Source organism: Aotus nancymaae, unplaced genomic scaffold, assembly GCF_030222135.1.
Source record: "Aotus nancymaae isolate 86718 unplaced genomic scaffold, 86718_ANA_hifiasm-v0.15.2.pri h1tg000011l, whole genome shotgun sequence".
NCBI lineage: Eukaryota > Metazoa > Chordata > Mammalia > Primates > Aotidae > Aotus > Aotus nancymaae.
In genome coordinates, this window is record NW_026988422.1 from 58,309,777 (window position 1) to 58,328,078 (window position 18,302).

Below are 18,302 nucleotides of genomic sequence, written 5' to 3' on the forward strand. Positions count from 1 at the left end.
GACAGAGTTTCACCATGTCAGCCAGGCTGGTCTCGAACTCCTGACCTCAAGTGATCCACCTGCCTCAGCCTCCCAAAGTGCTGGGATTACAGTTGTGAGCCACCACGTACCCTCCCCGACAGGCCTCCCTAGTTTTGTCATTCAAATCACTTTTATTCCAGATTTTACCTCTGTACTGTAAGCATTTTCTGTAAGCATGTTCTGATCCTGTCAAGGGCTCTCTCTGCCCTGTGTCTACTGCTACCTCTACCCCACATTATTCTCCTTGGCCCCAATTGCTACAATACCTCGTTATTCATCCTATGATCTATCCAAATTAGATCCTTTACGCTTTTACATGCAGCTCTGAAATGTCCCATCTCCATTCCCTTGGAAAACTCATTTCCTCTGCCTAGAATATCTTCTTCCCTTTCATTCTCTGCACATGGAACATCTCCTGATCCTAAGGTCTAAGGAAAATCCTATCCACTCTCTCTGAAATCTTCTTCCCTAATCCTAAATTTAGAAATTGCTTCCCTCTTGGGAATTTCCACACAACATTGTTTTTATTAATCTTTTTTTTTTTCTTTATTTGAGATGGAGTCTCGCTCTGTCACCAGGCTGGAGTGCAGTGGCACGATCTTGGCTCACTGCAACCTCTGCTTCCCAGGTTCAAGCGATTCTCCTACCTCAGCCTACTGAGTAGCTGGGACTACAGGCGCGTGCCAACATGCTCAGCTAATTTTTGTATTTTTAGTAGAGATGGGGTTTCACCATGTTGGCCAGGATAGTCTCGATCTCTTGACCTCGTGATCCGCCCACCTCAGCCTCCCAAAATGCTGGGATGACAGCCGTGAGCCACTGCACCTGGCCTGTTTTTATTCATCTTATAGCACTTTTTAAACTATTCTTTTAGTCTCGTTTTTTCATTTTAGAGTGGTAAATAACATAAGGTAATGAGTAGTCTTAAAAATTCTCCAGGCTGGGCACAGTGGCTCATGTCTGTAATCCCAGCACTTTGGGAGGCTGAGGTGGGAAAATCACTTGAGCTCAGGAGTTTGAGACCAGCCTGGGCAATATAATGAGACCTCATCTCTACTAAAATTCGAAAACAAATCATCTGGGTGTGGTGGTGCACACCTATATCCACGCTACTGGACAGGGAGAGTGGGTCTGAGGCAGAAGGATCCCTTGAGCCCAGGAAGCTGAGGCTGCAGTGAGCCCTGATAGCACCACTGCACTCCAACCGGGGCAACAGAGCAAGACCCTGTCTCAAAAAAAAAAAAAATGCTTCAAACCAACCAACATAATTGCATACAGTAAGGCCAACAAACATGAATAAGATCAAACATCTGTCCTTTTCTTTGTCCAGAATGCCTAAGGATCAGGAATTTTCCAGATAGGACCTTCCTTGTAGATAGAGTTTTAAAGGACTTCTCTAATTAAGAGTACACTCACTTGAGCCAAGGGTTATAAGCTCCTCAACCTAAAAGTTGCCAATTTAATTCAGTTCAACAAGCAGGTATCAAATGCCCACCACTGGGGTTGTCGATTCCCATGCATGGTATTTTTTTCTACAGCAGTTTCTACAGCACCCTCTACTTTTTGCTACTCATATACTTCTCCTGTATAAAATTATTTTGGAACTTTCCCAAGTCTAATTCCAGCACAAACAAGTAAGTAAGGCTCTACCATACTATTTCAATCAATTGTTACAAGTATTTTATGAGTTTTCAAGTTCATCTCTTTTGGGTCTTTGCCCTTTATAATTTGGGCATATTGTGATACTTTAAGGCTAGAAGAAAAATAGTGACAGTAGTAAACTAACAACTTTCTACCTACTAATTAATCCACTCATCACAGGCCAAACACTGCACTAAGTGCTTTACAAATGTTAGCCTAAGTAACTGTCACCACAACTTGATGAGATGAATACTATTAGTCTTATTTTCTGGATTTTTTTTTTTAAGCTGGGCTTAAAGTTGCTGAACATTTCACTGTGAGTTAAGTGACAGAGTTAAGATTCAAGCCTGACTGGGCAAGCCTAGCTAGGCATGGCGGCTCATACTTACAATCCCAGCACTTTGGGAAGCCAAGGCAGGAGGATCGTTTGAGCTCAAGAGTTCAGGACCAGCCTGAGCAACATGGGAAAAACTACATACAAATAAAAAATTAGCCAAGACGTCATAGTGCACATCTGTACTTCCAGTTACTTGGGAGGATGAGGTGGAAGGATTGCTTGAGCCCAGGAGGTCAGGGCTACAGTGAGCCATGACTGTGCTACTGCACTCCAGCCTGGGTGACAGAGAAAGACGTCTCAAAAAAAAAAGCCAAGTTGGAGTGTAAGGACTCTTGTGACAATCTTCAGGTGCCCTCCAAGAGGAAAGGGGAGGATGCCACTGGAGTCATCTTTCTCTTCACTGCCACTATCCTTCCCATCTCTCTTACCCTCAGTACCACACAATACTAGCTCTTCCCCTCCTCCGATGCGTCTTACATCACCTCCCAGAAGACGAAGTGTATTCTTCACTGGTTTGCCAATTGGTCAGGTCCCCAGCGTGAACGTTTCCTAGAGGACCTGGGAGCTAGGCAGTGGCAGGAAAATTACAGCCACTGCTGAATAGTATGGAGCAGCTTAGTGTGCCTGGGGCAAACCGACCACCTTCTGTCTTTGAGTGCCAGCTACATCTTTGGGATCAGTGATTTTGAGGCTGGGCTGAGCAGAGCACAATGAATTTGTCAGACAGCTGGAGTTCAGTAAGCCAGACTTCGTGGCAAAGTTTTACCAAGCAGTAGCTGCTAGAGCTTGTAAGGACTGATAGGCATTCAGACCAAAGAAGATTACCATAGCTGATGGACCCAAGGCCATGACTCTACAATGAGAATTCAATTCAAATGTGTCACCTAAAGGTCTGGAACTGGTACTCCAACCAGCTGACTGAACTCACTGACCAGTACAGGCATGGTTATTTCAACATTAACAGCAAGTCAACTGGACTCCTATTTGTAAATGTTACCAAGTCAACTGGACTCCTATTTGTAAATGTTACCAATCTAAGCAATCCAGCTCATTGGTCTACCAGTCTGCTTCTTTCCAAGAGATGTCAAATCTTCAAGAATGTGATGGCTTCTTCTGCAGCTATAACCAAAAGGAACCTACACATTATAACTCAAGCCCACTGCTGGCTCATGAAGTATGTAAAGTAGACCCTTTCTTCCCCAGAAATAAGACCGGACAATAAAGGGTGGTATTTTTATACTTTAAAAAAAAAAGCCTATGTCTAACTCTAACTCTGAAGCCTAATGCTCTTAACCTCTACACTGAATCATGAAAAAGAATAAAGTCATAAGGATAGTGAAGTATTTGGGGGAAAAACTTTTAAGAAAACAGATAAAACAAAGTATGAGAAACACCACCCAATCTTACTGTGAGGAATCTCATAGCAAGGCTAAAATTAGAAAGATAAACTCTTATGGCTCTTTTTTTAATCTTTTGAAATATAAATAAAGCATGACAAAGAAAAGTGGAATGCAATGCCAATTATCTAGTGCAGATATATCACTTGCTCACGAAAGATCCTGATCTTGTTGCTTAATACTATAGCACTTTGGCTCACATTACCTAAAAAAGGGGGAAAATACTTAAAACTATCTGTTTCAAGGGACTGTTAGAAAGTTGGCTAACACACATATTCAAAATCATTTGCTTTGTTGGAGAATAAAGATTTTTAATTATAGTATCAACTAAATTTTAGCCCCAACATTAAAGATCAGTTGTGAAAAAGTTATTTCCCAAAAATAGAGAACTGGTTTCCTCATATTTTAAATTGCTCAGTTGGGTACAAAGTCAATTCTCACGGCAACTATATACTTCAACAGCTATCCCTTGCTGAGAAGGCTTAGGAATTGGTCACTGGATCCACGTTCTACATCCCAATAAACTAAATCTTAACTCAGTCTATTACCTTACCTTTAAACGAGGGCCCATGTTCTGAGAACCAACTAGAGCACTCCTATCACCAAAGCAGGTAACTTTTGGTGCCTTTCACCTTGTCTTGCAACTTCCACATGAAAGAAAAAGGCCGCAAGGTCAACAGAAAGGGTCTATCCATCAGACTTTGTCACAGTATGCAGGTCAGTGTTTCTGGGATGAACTGGATGAATTCCAGGGTAGAGAAATACAGCCCAAGAATGTATCATTCCTGGACTTCTCTCTAGTGCAGGGTGCAACCAACTGCCAAAGGATGCCCCAGGATCCTGTCCAAAAAAGAAAACAGGGTTAGTTGGAATACGTTTTTATTTCTGAAAAAGATCCCCCAGAAAAAAACAAAGAGAAGGTAGAACAGGCAGTGGAAACCTTGGGACACTAAAAATAATCAAGAATTGGTAAACTCTGACCAAGCATTCTCAGTTAAAACTTCACACAGTTTCCTTGAGGTCTCTCTCCAACTCCACAAGAAAAGTCAATTGGCGGGGCCAAGCCCAGTGGCTCACGCCTGTAATCCCAGCACTTTGGGAGGCCAAGACGGGCAGATCATGACATCAGGAGTTTGAGATCAGCCTGGACAACACAGTGAAAACTTGTCTCTACTAAAAATACAAAAATTAGCCAGGCATGGTGGCATGCGCCTGTAGTCCCAGCTATTCGGGAGGCTGAGGCAGGAGAATCGCTTGAACCCGGGAGGCAGAGGTTGCAGTGAGCTGAGATGGTACCATTGCACTCCAGCTTGGGTGACAGAGCAAAACAGAAGGAAAGAAGGACGGACAGACAGACAGACAGATGGAAGGAAGGAAGGAAAGAAAAGAAAGGAAGAAAAGAAAAAAAGAAAAAGTCAAGTCAATTGGCAACAACGTCATTGTCTGTAACTATGTCTTCAGCCAGAGCTTCCTTCAGTTCAGTTCAGTGTTCCCAAATACTTCACTATCCTTATGACTTTATTCTTTTTCATGATTCAGCATAGAGGTTAAGAGCACTGAGCTTCTCTAAATTGTCTATTCTCGTTAGGATTTCGTCAAACCTTTTTTCAAGGTTCTTAGTTTCTTTACGTTGGGCTAGAACATGTTCTTTTAACTCACAGAAGTTTCTTACTATCCACCTTCTGAAGCTTAATTCTGTTAATGGAACACACTAGTTCTCCACCAGGCCTTGTTCCCCTGTTGATGAGGAACTGTGATCCCCTGTAGGGGGAGAAACATTCTGATTTTGGGTATTCTCAGCCTTTTTATGCTGGTTTCTTCCCATCAACTGCACTCCTGGATATTTATACCATAAAGATCAATGGAAACTTATGTTTACACAAAATACTGTACATAACTATTTATAACAACTTTATTTGTAATAGCCCCAAACTAGAAACAATCCAGTTGTCCTCCAGTGGGTAGATGATTAAGCAAAATGTAGTGTATCTGTAACATGGAATACTAGCTAGCAATAAAAAGAACAAACCACTGATACAGGCAGCCACTTAGATGAATCATGTGAGAATTGCACTGAGTGAAAAAAGCCAATCTCAAAAGTTTACAGATTGTAGGATTCTATTTATATAACATTCTTGAATTGACAAAAAAAAAAAGAGCACCAAGCTTCAGAGTTAGACACAGGCTTCTTCTTCTTCTTTTCTTTCTTCTTTCTTCTTCCTCTTCCTCTTCCTCTTCTTCTTCTTCTTTTTTTTTTTTAAGACGAGAGTCTTTCTCTGTCACCCAGGTTGGAGTGTAGTCGCATGATTACAGCTCACTGCAACCTTGACCTCCTGGGCTCAAGCGATCCTCCCACCTCAGCCTCCCAAGTAGCTGGGACTACAGGCGTGCACTACCATACCTGGCTAATTTTTTATTTGTATTTTTTGTAGAGATGGGGTTTCGCCATGTTGCTCTGGCTGGTCCCGAACTCCTGAGCTCAAGTGATCCTCCTGCCTTGGCCTCCCAAAGTGCTGGGATTACAGGTGTGAGTCCATCCTTCAGTAGAAGCAAACTAGGGCACAGACTTAAAGAGTAACCTTCAATCCAACCACATAACCAGTCTGAATAAAATGGGGCACAGAGTCTGGAGCAACGGCAAAGACAAATGAGACAGAAGCAGAGGCAGAACCAGGTTACGGAGAGCCTTGTATGCAATGATAAGGAATCAAGGCAATATTCAGCTGGAAAGGAGAAACCACCAAAGAGCTTTAAAGCCCAATCCATCAGCCTATGCAGTCTGTTCCCTTCGTACCCACATATGCATTTCCAAGACATGGTTAAAGAAAGTTGATTTTATATTTAAAACAGTAAAATCTGCTACGAGTCAGGGGAAAATCTGTGAACTTTCAAAATAAAGTCACTAAATAAAGTCCAGTAAAGTCAGTTTATAACTCTCAAAGATATTCGTGAACCAAAAATGTAGCAGAAAGGGGGTTTACAGCAACGCATACACAAACAGGCACCATAAGACAAATGAGAAGAGACTACTAATTAGTAAATGAAAAGAGACAGTCTTACCATATGGCAGGGACTGTTCTCAGTGCTTCATACATATAAATTCACAACCCTAACACAGATACAACTATCCCTCTTTTACAGAAGAGGAACCTGGGACACAGAAATGTTAAAGTACTTTTTCAAGATAGCGCACAGTGAGGAGAGCTGAATCAAGCTCAGACTCAGACAAACTGGACCCAGAATCCATGCTTTTAATGACTACTCTACTGCCTCTCTACTATGGGAAACCAAGGAAGAAAGAACAAAGGCTAACAAGAACAGAATGAGTGAAGACTAGCAAATGAAATTAGGTTGGCAAACTTTATCATTAAAAATAAATATGCATATGTATTTATTTTAAAATATGGCAACATGATCAGGCACGGTAGCTTACACCTGCAATCCCAGCACTTTGGGAGGCCAAAGCAGGCAGATCACTTGAGCCCAGGAGTTCAAGACCAGCCTGGGCAATATGACAAAACCCTGTCTCTACAAAAAATAAAAAAATTAGCCAGGCGTGGTGGCTTGAGCCTGTGGTCCCAGCTACTTGGAGGCTGAGGTATAGGGCACTGGTTTAAGCCCAGGAGGCAGAGGTTGCAGTGAGCCGAGATCATGCCACTGCATTCCAACCTGGGCAACAGAGCCCCCCCCGGCCTATAAATAAATAAATAAATAAATAAATAAAATAAATAACACCAACAGACTTGCCAAGTACACAAGTCAAAACCTGGGTCAACCAGCAACTGGAACCAGCTTAAAGGATCCACAAACAACAGACTCTATACATAAACTATAAGAGATCCCTATGTAGAATACTATATAAGGAATTTTTAAATGACACTTTTAAGCAATAACGACATAGGGAAACGCTCACAAATAAAATGTTAAATAAAAAAGCAGGCACAAAACTGCTTATGTAGCACAAGCCCAAATTTAGAAATATAATATTACATAAAGAAGATTGAAAGAAAAAATACAAAAATATAAATATTAATAGTGATCATCTCTTTTTCAAATTCTTAATGTTGCAAGGACATGTAAAAGTTTATTTCTGGAGAATGCATTTTTTGGGAGGACTGATTTTCCTTAAGGCAACTTGTCCTTTTTCAAATATGGTATAAAAAATTAAGATAACAGATTGTATTGAACTTTTCTTTCTTTTTTTTTTTTTTTTTTTGAGATAGAGCCTTGTTCTGTTGCCCAGGCTGAAGTGCAGTGGCATGATCTTGGCTCACTGCCTCACTGCAACCTCCACCTCCTGGATTCCAGCGATTCTCCTGCCTCAGCCTCCCTAGTAGCTGGGACTACAGGTGTGCACCACTACAGCTAATTTTTGTATTTTTGGTAGAGATGGGGTTTCACCATGTTGGCCAGGCTGGTCTCGAACTCCTGAGCTCAGGTGACTCGCCCACCTCGGCCTTCCAAAGCACTGGGATTACAGGTGTGAGCTACTGTGCCTGGCCTGAACTTATTTCTATTCACTGTGATCTTAGTAGGTTTCTAACCCTGTGATCAGCTATTTGATTATTAAATCAAATAACTCCCAGTTCTAATGTAAGCTTTACTGTCCCTACTATGAGCTACCATGCTTATCCCGATTCTTTGGTACTTCTACTGAGCTTCAAAATTCAACTTGAGCACTCTCCCTTCTCTGGTCCATCTCCAAGGTCTCTCTGAGGACTCTACCCACACCAGACAGAATCAACCACTTCCTCCTTTGTGGTACTCCTCTGCTGAGGAGACCTCTATTATAGCATTTATTAGTCTGAATTGAAATTACTTGTTTACGTACAGTCTCTCCTAATAGATTGTGGACTCCCCAAGGAACACTGACCAGTTCATATGACTGCCTCCCCATGGCTAGTATGGTGTTCAGCCCTACTATCTCAGAGCCTATACTTTCACAAGATCCCAGGTGAGTCCTATGCATGCTGAAGTTTGAGAAGCATCGTTTAGACTCTAGAACATTCTGCATGAGAAGGGGCTCAATATTCTGTATCTCTAACAGGTTCACAGGTAATGCTGATGCTGCTTGTCTCCTAGACCACACTTTCAGAAGTGAGAATCCAGGTCAAGAGTCAGCAGGCCAAATCCTGACAGCCGCCTGTTTTTGTAAAAACAGAATGAAAACAGTCAAGTTCATTCATTTACAAATTATCCATGGCTGCTTTTGCACAATGGCAGAGACACATGGGCCACAAAACTTTACTATCTGACCCTTTATTGAAAAAATACTAATTCCTGGTATAGAGAGGTCTTAGTCTTAAAGCTACATAGCTGCCTTATATAAATGAACATGTTTTTCTAAATCAAAGAAAGCACAAAAATTTTCCTCCAGTTCTACCATCTCCTCTTTGGAAAAGAACTATAAAACTTGCAACATTATGCAAATACATCTATTTTCAACTGTTACTTGATGGTTTTATTCTTCCCATATCCCAATTAGGAATTTTACACAGTCATTTTCCAAAGTATGTATTTCATATAATCATGCTTGCATTTGGTCAAGGTTAATACTTCCTAAAACTAGTATCTCAGAAACCAAATACTGTATCCAGGTTGCTAAAATTACTATGATATATACTACTAACTCAGTCTCTACTTCTAAAGTTCTATTCTAAAAAGGAGTGAAAGGCCAGGTGCAGTGACGCACACCTGTAATCCCAACACTTTGGGAGGCTGAACTAGGAAGATCACTTGAGCCTAGGAGTTGATACCAGACTGGGCCTATCTCTAAAAAAAAAAAAATGAAAATAAATTGGCCAGGCACAGTGGCTCATGCTTATAATCCCAGCACTTTAGGAGGCCAAGGTGGGCGGATCACCTGAGGTTAGGAATTCAAGACCAGCCTGGCTAACATGGCAAAACCCTGTCTCTACTAAAATACAAAAATTAGCCAGGCATGGTGGCGTGCACCTGTAATCCCAGCTACTCAGAAGGCCGAGGCAGTAGAATCACTTGAACCTGGGAGATGGAAGTTGTAGTGAGCCTTGATTGTGCCACTACACTCCATCCTGGGTGACAAAGCAAGACTTCATCTCAAAAAATTTTTAAAAAATTAAATTTAAAAATAAAAATAAAATAAATTAGCTGGGCATGGTGGCATGCCCCTGTTGTCCTAGCTACTCGGAAGCTAAAGCAGGAGGATCTCCTAAGCCCAGAAGTTTGAGGCTGCGATGAGCTATAATCACACCACACCACTGTACTCCAGCCTGGGTGACAGAAAGAGAGATCCTGTGACACACAAAGACACAGACACAGACATACACACACACACACACACACACACACACACACACACACGGCCATGAAAAACCTGATGTAAAAGTCCTGACACACACATACACACATACACACACACACACACACACACACACACACACACGGCCATGAAAAACCTGATGTAAAAGTCCACTTCAAAATTTTGGTGCAGCCAGAGCTAGTGGCAGCACACAGAAGTTCTGATATCACCTACTGATGTCCACCAAATGACAAGACAAAAGATGTTTGCTTTGTAAGATGCAGTCTCCAGCATTCTCCACAGAGAAGCACCAGCTATGAGTCCAGAGACATGAACTTAAAAAAACAAATCCACTTTGGGAGGCCAAGGCAGGTGGATCACGAGGTCAAGAGATTGAGACCATCCTGGTCAACATGGTGAAACCCCGTCTTTACTAAAAATACAAAAATTAGCTGGGCATGGTGGCGCACGCCTGTAGTCTCAGCTACTCAAGAGGCTGAGGCAGGAGAATTGCTTGAACCCAGGAGGCGGAGGTTGCGGTGAGCCGAGATCGCGCCATTGCACTCCCGCCTGGGAAACAAAGAGCGAAAACTCCGTCTCAAAAAAAAAAAAAAAAAAATCATTCTTTATTATCAAAAAGTGCACAGGTTACGGTGGTCTAACTGAAGAGGTTCCAAGAATATAGCAGACACTTTGGATTATTAGTTTACATTTACTATGGCTTAATTCCAATCTTGGTTTATACTCCCCAATCCAAAATCCCACGATAAAAGATTGCCCTCCTCCATCAAGTTTATACTCGAGATATTTATACAGTTGTATATTTCTGCTATCGTGATTCAGCCAAGTTATATGGCTTTCATTTATACTTTCTTCATCAGTCAGCCCCTCCAGTCTCTTAATCATTCCTGTGGGTCTTCTGTGAACTCTCTCCAGCTGGTCCCCAGCGATCTGGTAATGAGGTGCCTCCAAATAACTGCAGCCTTCCAGGGACAGCCCCATTAGTCAGAACAGGATGAACTCACTCTCCCCAGTTTCATGACATAATACTCCTGAGAAGGCAATCCCCCAAATCACAGAAATCTACTATGCTGCCATATTAGACTGTACCCCATTCTGTATCTCCCAGAGTTGGACGTTGGGGCATGCTAGAATGTGCTAGACGCCAGAGGATAAATGACACATGTTCCCACAGCATCTATTTCATTAGGGGATGAGTGATGGGAGAAACAAAAAACTTCATGTTAAATTCATAGATAAAAAAACAAACTACAATATTTGCATGAATTTCTAAAGATAAAACATGGATATGTTGAATATGTTAACAGATATTCTGAACTTGAAGCAGAAAGGCTGCTTAGGGCTCTGCTCCTAGCACCAAGGTGTTATATATCCATATATATATATATATATATATATATATATATATATATATATATCCTTGGTGTTATATATACACCAAGGTGTAAAGGATATATAGACCAGAGCTCAACTTCTGGTCTACTGTGCATTCCCACTCATCCCATATAGTCACATTTTAAATGATTATTATTTTTCTGCTATGTTTCCCCATCCTAGATATCTGTATTTATTTTTTCTTAGCCTATAATCATTTGCTGTGGGAACACATGTCATTTATCTTCTGGCTTTTAAAACATTCTTGCATGCCCTGATGCCCAAATCTGGGAGGCATGAAATGGGGTTACAGTCTAACTCACTCTATAATTCACTGACTACAGACATCTATAGTTTCCTCTGCATTGTTCATTCCTCTTTCAGGTCACATTTCTTGAGCATTTGCTATATGCCAGGCCATGTGCTAACAGCTAAAGTCATGAGGAGAAATAAGAAGACAGTATGCTTTATTAACCTCAATGAACTTGGTCAGCCATGGGAGAAGGGCAATGCACTGTGGCAAGTGCCATAAAAGAGGAATAAGCAAAAGATGGAGGGCAGAGGAAGGAGAGGTAACTGTATGTACAAATGGAAAAGCAGAGACGATGCAGCTGATTATTTAAGAATGAGTAAGCAGGCTTGGCAGGGTGGCTCAGACCTGTAATCCGAGCACTTTGAGAGGCTGAGGTGGGAGGATGGCTTGAGCCCAGGAGTTCAAGACCAACCTGGGCAACATAGTGAGATCCCATCTCTAAAAAAAATAGCTGGGTATGGTGGCATGCACCTATGGTCCCAGCTACTCAGGAGGCTGAGGTGGGAGGATCACTTGAGCACAGGAAGCTGAGGCTACAGTGAGCCCCGATTGCTCCACTACACTTCAACCCAGGTGAAGAGCAAGACATTGTCTCCAAAAAGAAAAAGTAAGCATTTGCAAAGGCTGGGGGGAAGAAGGAGACTAGTAATATCCTAGGAAGAAAGAAAAGAACACCACAGACAAAAGTACCGAGTCAAAAAAAAAAAAAAGGAGTGATGAAAAGTTCATTATTATGAAAGCAAAGTGTTTAGAAAGACCACCTGGGGCTAAATAGGATGACTACCATGTAGTGGTTAAGAGCATGAATCTTACTACTGAATGATCTTAGACAAGTTATAGCAGGTCCTCAAACGACATCAATTTCATTCAACATTGTTTTCTTATGATTTTGAGGAGTAAAAAAAATGACTCCTGGCAGGCACCAATGCGTGGTGTTCACACGTTCTCTGTGTGGGTTTTCTCTGGATACTTGGATTTCCTCCCACGTCCCAAAGATGTGCACTTCAAAGTTAACTGGCATGTCTAAAATATCCCAGTCTAAGTGGGGTGAGGGGTGTGTGTGTGTGTTTATGTGTGTGTGAGAGGAAGCGAGCCCTGCAATAGAATGGGTTCCCATCCAGGGTTGGTTCCCAACTTGCACCCTAAGCCCCGGCCACCCTCAATGGTGGACTGGAATAATAGGGTAAATGTGTAATTATCTAACTTGTTTTTATCAATCTTTCTTATACACACTGCTCTCATTTATTTTAATATGTATATTATGTGATCTTTATTTAGTTTGGTGATATTTTTGTGACCAGAAATATGCCATAGGAACTTAATTCTTGTTTATATCAATTAGCCTATGGTAAAACTCATCTCATTATACGTCATTTTGTTTGATGTAGAAGTTTCCAAGAACCTACTGACAACATCAAGTGAGGACTTGCTGTACTTAAACTTCCCTTCAGTTGTCTCATATGCAAAATGGAGATGCACTGAGAAAAGGAAGGAATCCAGCTGCTCTTGGGGAGCAAGACTCAAAGAATAAGGACAAGGAGGATTGGTTGAGATGGAAACTTTACACCCAGGTGGCATGGAGTGCCTTGGGGGACAAGGCTTTATGCACAGACCAGGCTGCTGGGTTGCCAGGTTATGAGGGTTGTCAGGCCACAACAGCCCAACCCACAGTAAGTGAGGAAGATGGCTTGAGTCTACCTGAAGGACTCACTGTTTTTCCAGAGAGATTCCATGTGGAAATAACTACAGCAACAATCCAGAATAAAGAATTTTCTGGAGTTCTCTCAAGGATGATGATAATAAGAATCTACCTTTATTGAGAACTTACTATGTACCAGGCACTGTGTGAAGTGTTTCATCTATATTATCTCATTTAACCCTCAACCATATAAGTTAAGCATATTTTATCCATATTTTATAGATTAGGAAACAGGGGCACAGAAAGCTAAAATAACTTGCCTATAGCCACCCAGTTTATAAGTGAAGGAGCCAAGCGATGTGATTCCAGAGCTTATACTCTTTCTCTACTCTTAACTGGGAATACTAATATACCAAAAAGAACTTGCAGAAGGGTGGATTTTAAAAAGATATTATTCTTGGGATAGGAAAAATGAAGCTCAGAAATATTTAATGTGAAATTTTAAAGGAATATGACTTCATTTTAGATTTTAAGCAACAAAAAAAACAAAAGATGTTTTTTAACCAAGAGAGAAAAAGGATCACACATTTTAAAAGAAGTAAATCTGGGGACAATGTGAAAGAGTCTGAAGAGGGGGACAGACCCATTAATGAGCACAACATAAGGGGCTACTGGTCCAATGAAGTAGCTACACACTGGCCACAATACAGACAGGGTCCAACATGGACCCTCCAGTCCACAGTTGAGGGTGACTGGCCCGTAGGATGCAAGTTGGGAACCAACCCTGGATGGGTTGTCTCCTGCTTTATGCTCTCAGAAGCAACGGGATCAATAACCTGTGAGGTCAAAAGGATAAAGGAGAGGAAGAAGCCAAGGACAAAGGTAAATTTCCCACGGCTGGGAACCTGGTTACATGAAGGAGAATTAAGGAGGCAAAACAAGCATGAAGGAAAAGATGTATTAGTCCATTTTCATGCTGCTGATAATTTATAAAGAAAAAGGTTTAATGGACTCACAGTTCCATATGGCTGGGGAGGCCTCACAATCACAGCAGAAGGCAAAAGGCACATCTTACATGGCAGCAGGCAAGAGAGAATGAGAGCCTAGGGAGTACAGGCATTGGGTAAATATACCAGTTCCAAATAGGAGAAATTAGCCAAAACAAAGGGGATACAGGCCCCATGCAAGTCTGAAATCCAGCAGAGCAATCAAATCTTAAAACTCCAAAATGATCTCCCTTGACTCTATGTCTCATATTCAGGTCATGCTGATGCAAGAGATGGGTTCCCATGGTCTTGGGCGGCTCTGCCCCTGTGGTTTGCAGGGTACAGTCTCCTTCCCAGCTGCTTTCACAGGCTGGCATTGAGTGTCTACAGCTTTTCCAGGCACATGGTGCAAGCTGTCAGTGAATCTACCACTCTGGGGTCTGGAGGATGGTGGCCCTCTTCTCACAGCTCCACTAGGCAGTGCCCCAGTGGGGACTCTGTGTGGGAGCTTCGACCCCACATGTCCCTCCCACACTACCCTCCATGAGGGCCCTGCCCTTGTAGCAAACTTCTGCCTGAACATTCAGGAGTTTCCATACAGCCTCTGAAATCCAGGCAGTGGTTCTCAAACCTCAATTCTTGACTTCTGTGCATCACATGTAAGTTGCCAAGGCTTGGAGTTTGCACCTTCTGAAGTGACAGCCCAAGCGGTACCTTGGCTCCTTTTAGCCACAGCTGGAGCAACTGGGGCACAGGGCACTAAGTCCCTACAATGCACACAGCAGGGGGGACTAGGCCCCGCCCACAAAACCAGTTTTTCCTCCTAGTCCTCCAGGTTATGTAATGGGAGTGGCTTTGGTGAAAACTTTTGACATGCCCTGGAGACATTTTCCCCATTGTGTTGGTGATTTGGCTCCTCTGATGCAAATTTCTGCAGCCAGCTTGAATTTCTCCTCAAAAAACGGTTTTTTTTCTTTTTATCTCCACTGTCAGGCTACAAATTTTCCAACCTTTTATGCTCTGCTTCCCTTTTAAATATAAGTTCCAATTTCAGATCATCTCTCTCAAGTTTAAAGTTCCACAGATATCTAGGGCAGGAGCAAAATGCTTCAAGTCTCTTTGCTAAAGCACAACAAGAGTGACCTTTGCTCTGCTTCCTAACAAGTTCTTCATCTCCATGTGAGACCGCCTCAGCCTGGATTTCATTGTCCATATAATTCTCAGCATTTTGTTCAAAGTCATTCAACAAGTATCTAGGAAGTTTCAAACTTTCCCACATTTTCTTGTCTTCCTCTGAGCCCTCCAAACTGTTCCAACCTCTGCCTGTTACCCAGTTCCAAGGCTGCTTCCACATTTTTGCATATCTTTATAGCACTGCACCACTCCCAGTAACAATTTACTGTATTAGTCCATTTTCACGCTGCTGATAAAGACATACTAGAGACTGGATAATTTATAAAGAAAAAGAGGTTGAATGGACACAGTTCCACGTGGCTGGGGAGGCCTCACAATCATGTTGGAAGACAAAAGGTATGTCTTACATGGCAGCAGGCAAGAGAGAATGATAGCCAAATGAAAGGGGAAATCCCTTATAAGATCATTAGATCTTGTGAGACTTATTCACTACCATGAGAACAGTATGGGGGAAACCACCCCCATGATTCAATTACCTCCCACCAAGTCCCTCCCACAACAATGGAGATTATGGGAGCTCAAATTCAAGATGAGATTTGGGTGGGGACACAGCCAAACCATATCAAAAGATAATGAGTAGAGAATTAAACATGCTTCTCAAGCAATTCCTAGAAATAAAAAAAAAAAAATGAAACCAAAAAAAAAAAAAAGAGAGAGAATTAAACATCCTAAGTTTGGAGTGTCTACAGAATATCCAGGTGAATATATTCAAAAGGCAAACAGAAATAAGCACATGAAGCTAGAGATATGCCAACATCCTGAAGACATGAAAAATGGAAAAGACCACCATAAAAAGCACATAGACCAAAAAAAAAAAAAAAAAAAAAAAAAAAAACCTAATCATAGAACCCGGAGGGGGATCAACCTTGCAACAAAAAACAGAAAAAGTCGGCCGGGCGCGGTGGCTCAAGCCTGTAATCCCAGCACTTTGGGAGGCCGAGGCGGGTGGATCACGAGGTCAAGAGATCGAGACCATCCTGGTCAACATGGTGAAACCCCGTCTCTACTAATACAAAAAATTAGCTGGGCACGGTGGCGCGTGCCTGTAATCCCAGCTACTCAGGAGGCTGAGGCAGGAGAACTGCCTGAACCCAGGAGGCGGAGGTTGCGGTGAGCCGAGATCGCGCCATTGCACTCCAGCCTGGGTATCAAGAGCGAAACTCCGTCTCAAAAAAAAAAAAAAAACAGAAAAAGAGGAGCCAGCAAAGAATGAGAAGGAAAAAGAGGAACAGAGGAGAAAATCTGTACAGGTGGTTTATCAGAGGCAAAAGAAAGTGATTATTTCTAGAAACTGGCCATAAACAGTATCAAATCCAGTGAAGACTTCTGCCAGAGAGGGGACTCAAAATCAGCCCCCAAGTTTTCTTCCTGAATTACTTGGGACATGCATTTTCTGATTTAGTAACTTCTTTAATACATTTATGTCTTATTTCTATCTCATTAATAAAAGAATATTAAGCTAAACTTGATCTGACACTGATAATTAGTAAGCTCCTTGCAACTCAATTCAGTAACACAGTAATACTATTCTTTCTTTCTTTCATTTCCTTCCTTCCTTCTTTCTCTTTCTTTCCTTCCTTCTTTCTTTCTTTTTTTTGTTGTGGTTGTTGTTGAGACAGAGTTTCACTCTTGTCGCCCAGGCTGGAGTGCAATGGCGTGATCTTAGCTCACCGCAACCTCTGCCTCCCAGGTTCAAGCAGTTCTCCTGCCTCAGTCTCCCAAGTAGCTGGAATTACAGGCATGCATCACACCAGCTAATTTTTGTATTTTTAGTAGAGATGGAGTTTCTCCATGCTGGTCAGGCTGGTCTTGAATTCCCAACCTCATGTGATCTGCCCACCTCAGCCTCCCAAAGTGGTGGGATTACAGGTGTGAGCCACGGTGCCTGGCCCGATTATTATTTTAAATCATTTTAGTGCCTATAACAAATTCAGATCTAAACTAATCTAAATCCATTGTCGATCTCAGCAGTTTGCAACCTTTTTGGTACCAGGAACCGATTCCATGAAAGACAATTTTTGCATGGTCAGCGGGTGGGAGGGATGGTTTTGGGATGAAATTGTTCAACCTCAGATCATCAGGCATTACATTCTCATAAGGAGCACACAACCTAAATCCCTCACATGCGTAGTTCACAATAGGGTTCAAACTCCTATGAGAATCTAATGCCACTGCTGATCTGAAAGGAGGTGGAGCTCAGGTGGTAATGCAAGTGATGGTGAGCAGCCGTAAATACAGATGAAGCTTTGCTCACTCACCTGCCACTCACCTCCTGCTGTGCAGCCCTGTTCACAACAGGCCACGGACTGCTACAAGTCTGTGGCCCAGGAATTAGGGACCCCTGCCTATCCTGCATAAGTAACTGGCCAAAAAAATCTAAGTTTTTAAAAATCAGTTTTACTGAAGTATAATCAATTTGAAGTGTACAGTTAGTTTTGACAACTGTTTAAGATTATATAAAACACAGTCATGGCCGGGTGTGGTGGCTTACACCTGTAATCCAAGCACTTTGGAGGCCAAGGTGGGCGGATCACCTGAGGTCAGAAGTTCAAGACCAGCCTGACCAACATGGTGAAACCCCGTCTTTAAAAAAATAATAATAATAAATAAATAAAAACACAGTCATGATACAGAACACTTCATCATCCCCAAAAGTTCTCTTATGCTCCTTTGCAGTCAGTCCTCCTTCCATAAGCCCCTGCACAACCACTGATATTCTATCACTGTAGTTTTGCCTTTTACAGAATGTCATATACATCTGCATCATATGCAAAATGCAGTCCTTCATGTGTAGCATTTTTTCACTTAGCATAATGGTTCTTAGATTCATACATGTTGTTACATGTTTCAGTAGTTCATTCCTTTTCACTGCAAAGTAGTACTCCATTAAATGGACATACTGCAATTTGTTTATCCATTCACCAGATGAAGGACATTTGGGTTATATCCAGTCTGGTGCTATTGTGGATAAAGCTGTTATGAACATTAAGGTACAAGTCTATGTAGACACATGCTTTCATTTCTCTTGGGTAAACATCTAAGAATGGACTGCTGGGTCATATGGTAAGTATATATTTAACCTACAAGAAATTGCCAAAC

At 41.9% G+C, this 18,302-nt stretch overlaps 1 protein-coding gene and 1 pseudogene across 2 annotated transcripts in view; one reads left to right on the forward strand and one right to left on the reverse strand.

The window, feature by feature from the left end:
* Positions 1–18,302, reverse strand: part of AREL1 (apoptosis resistant E3 ubiquitin protein ligase 1) — a 53,194-nt gene that overhangs the window by 26,226 nt on the left and 8,666 nt on the right. For both annotated transcript variants that reach the window (XM_012438245.2, XM_012438244.2), the window contains exon 2: positions 3,950–4,236. The gene's annotated coding sequence lies outside the window, so the exon portion shown is untranslated. The remainder of the gene's footprint in view (positions 1–3,949; positions 4,237–18,302) is intronic.
* LOC105707292 (uncharacterized protein C14orf119-like) lies at positions 2,373–2,798 on the forward strand (annotated as a pseudogene).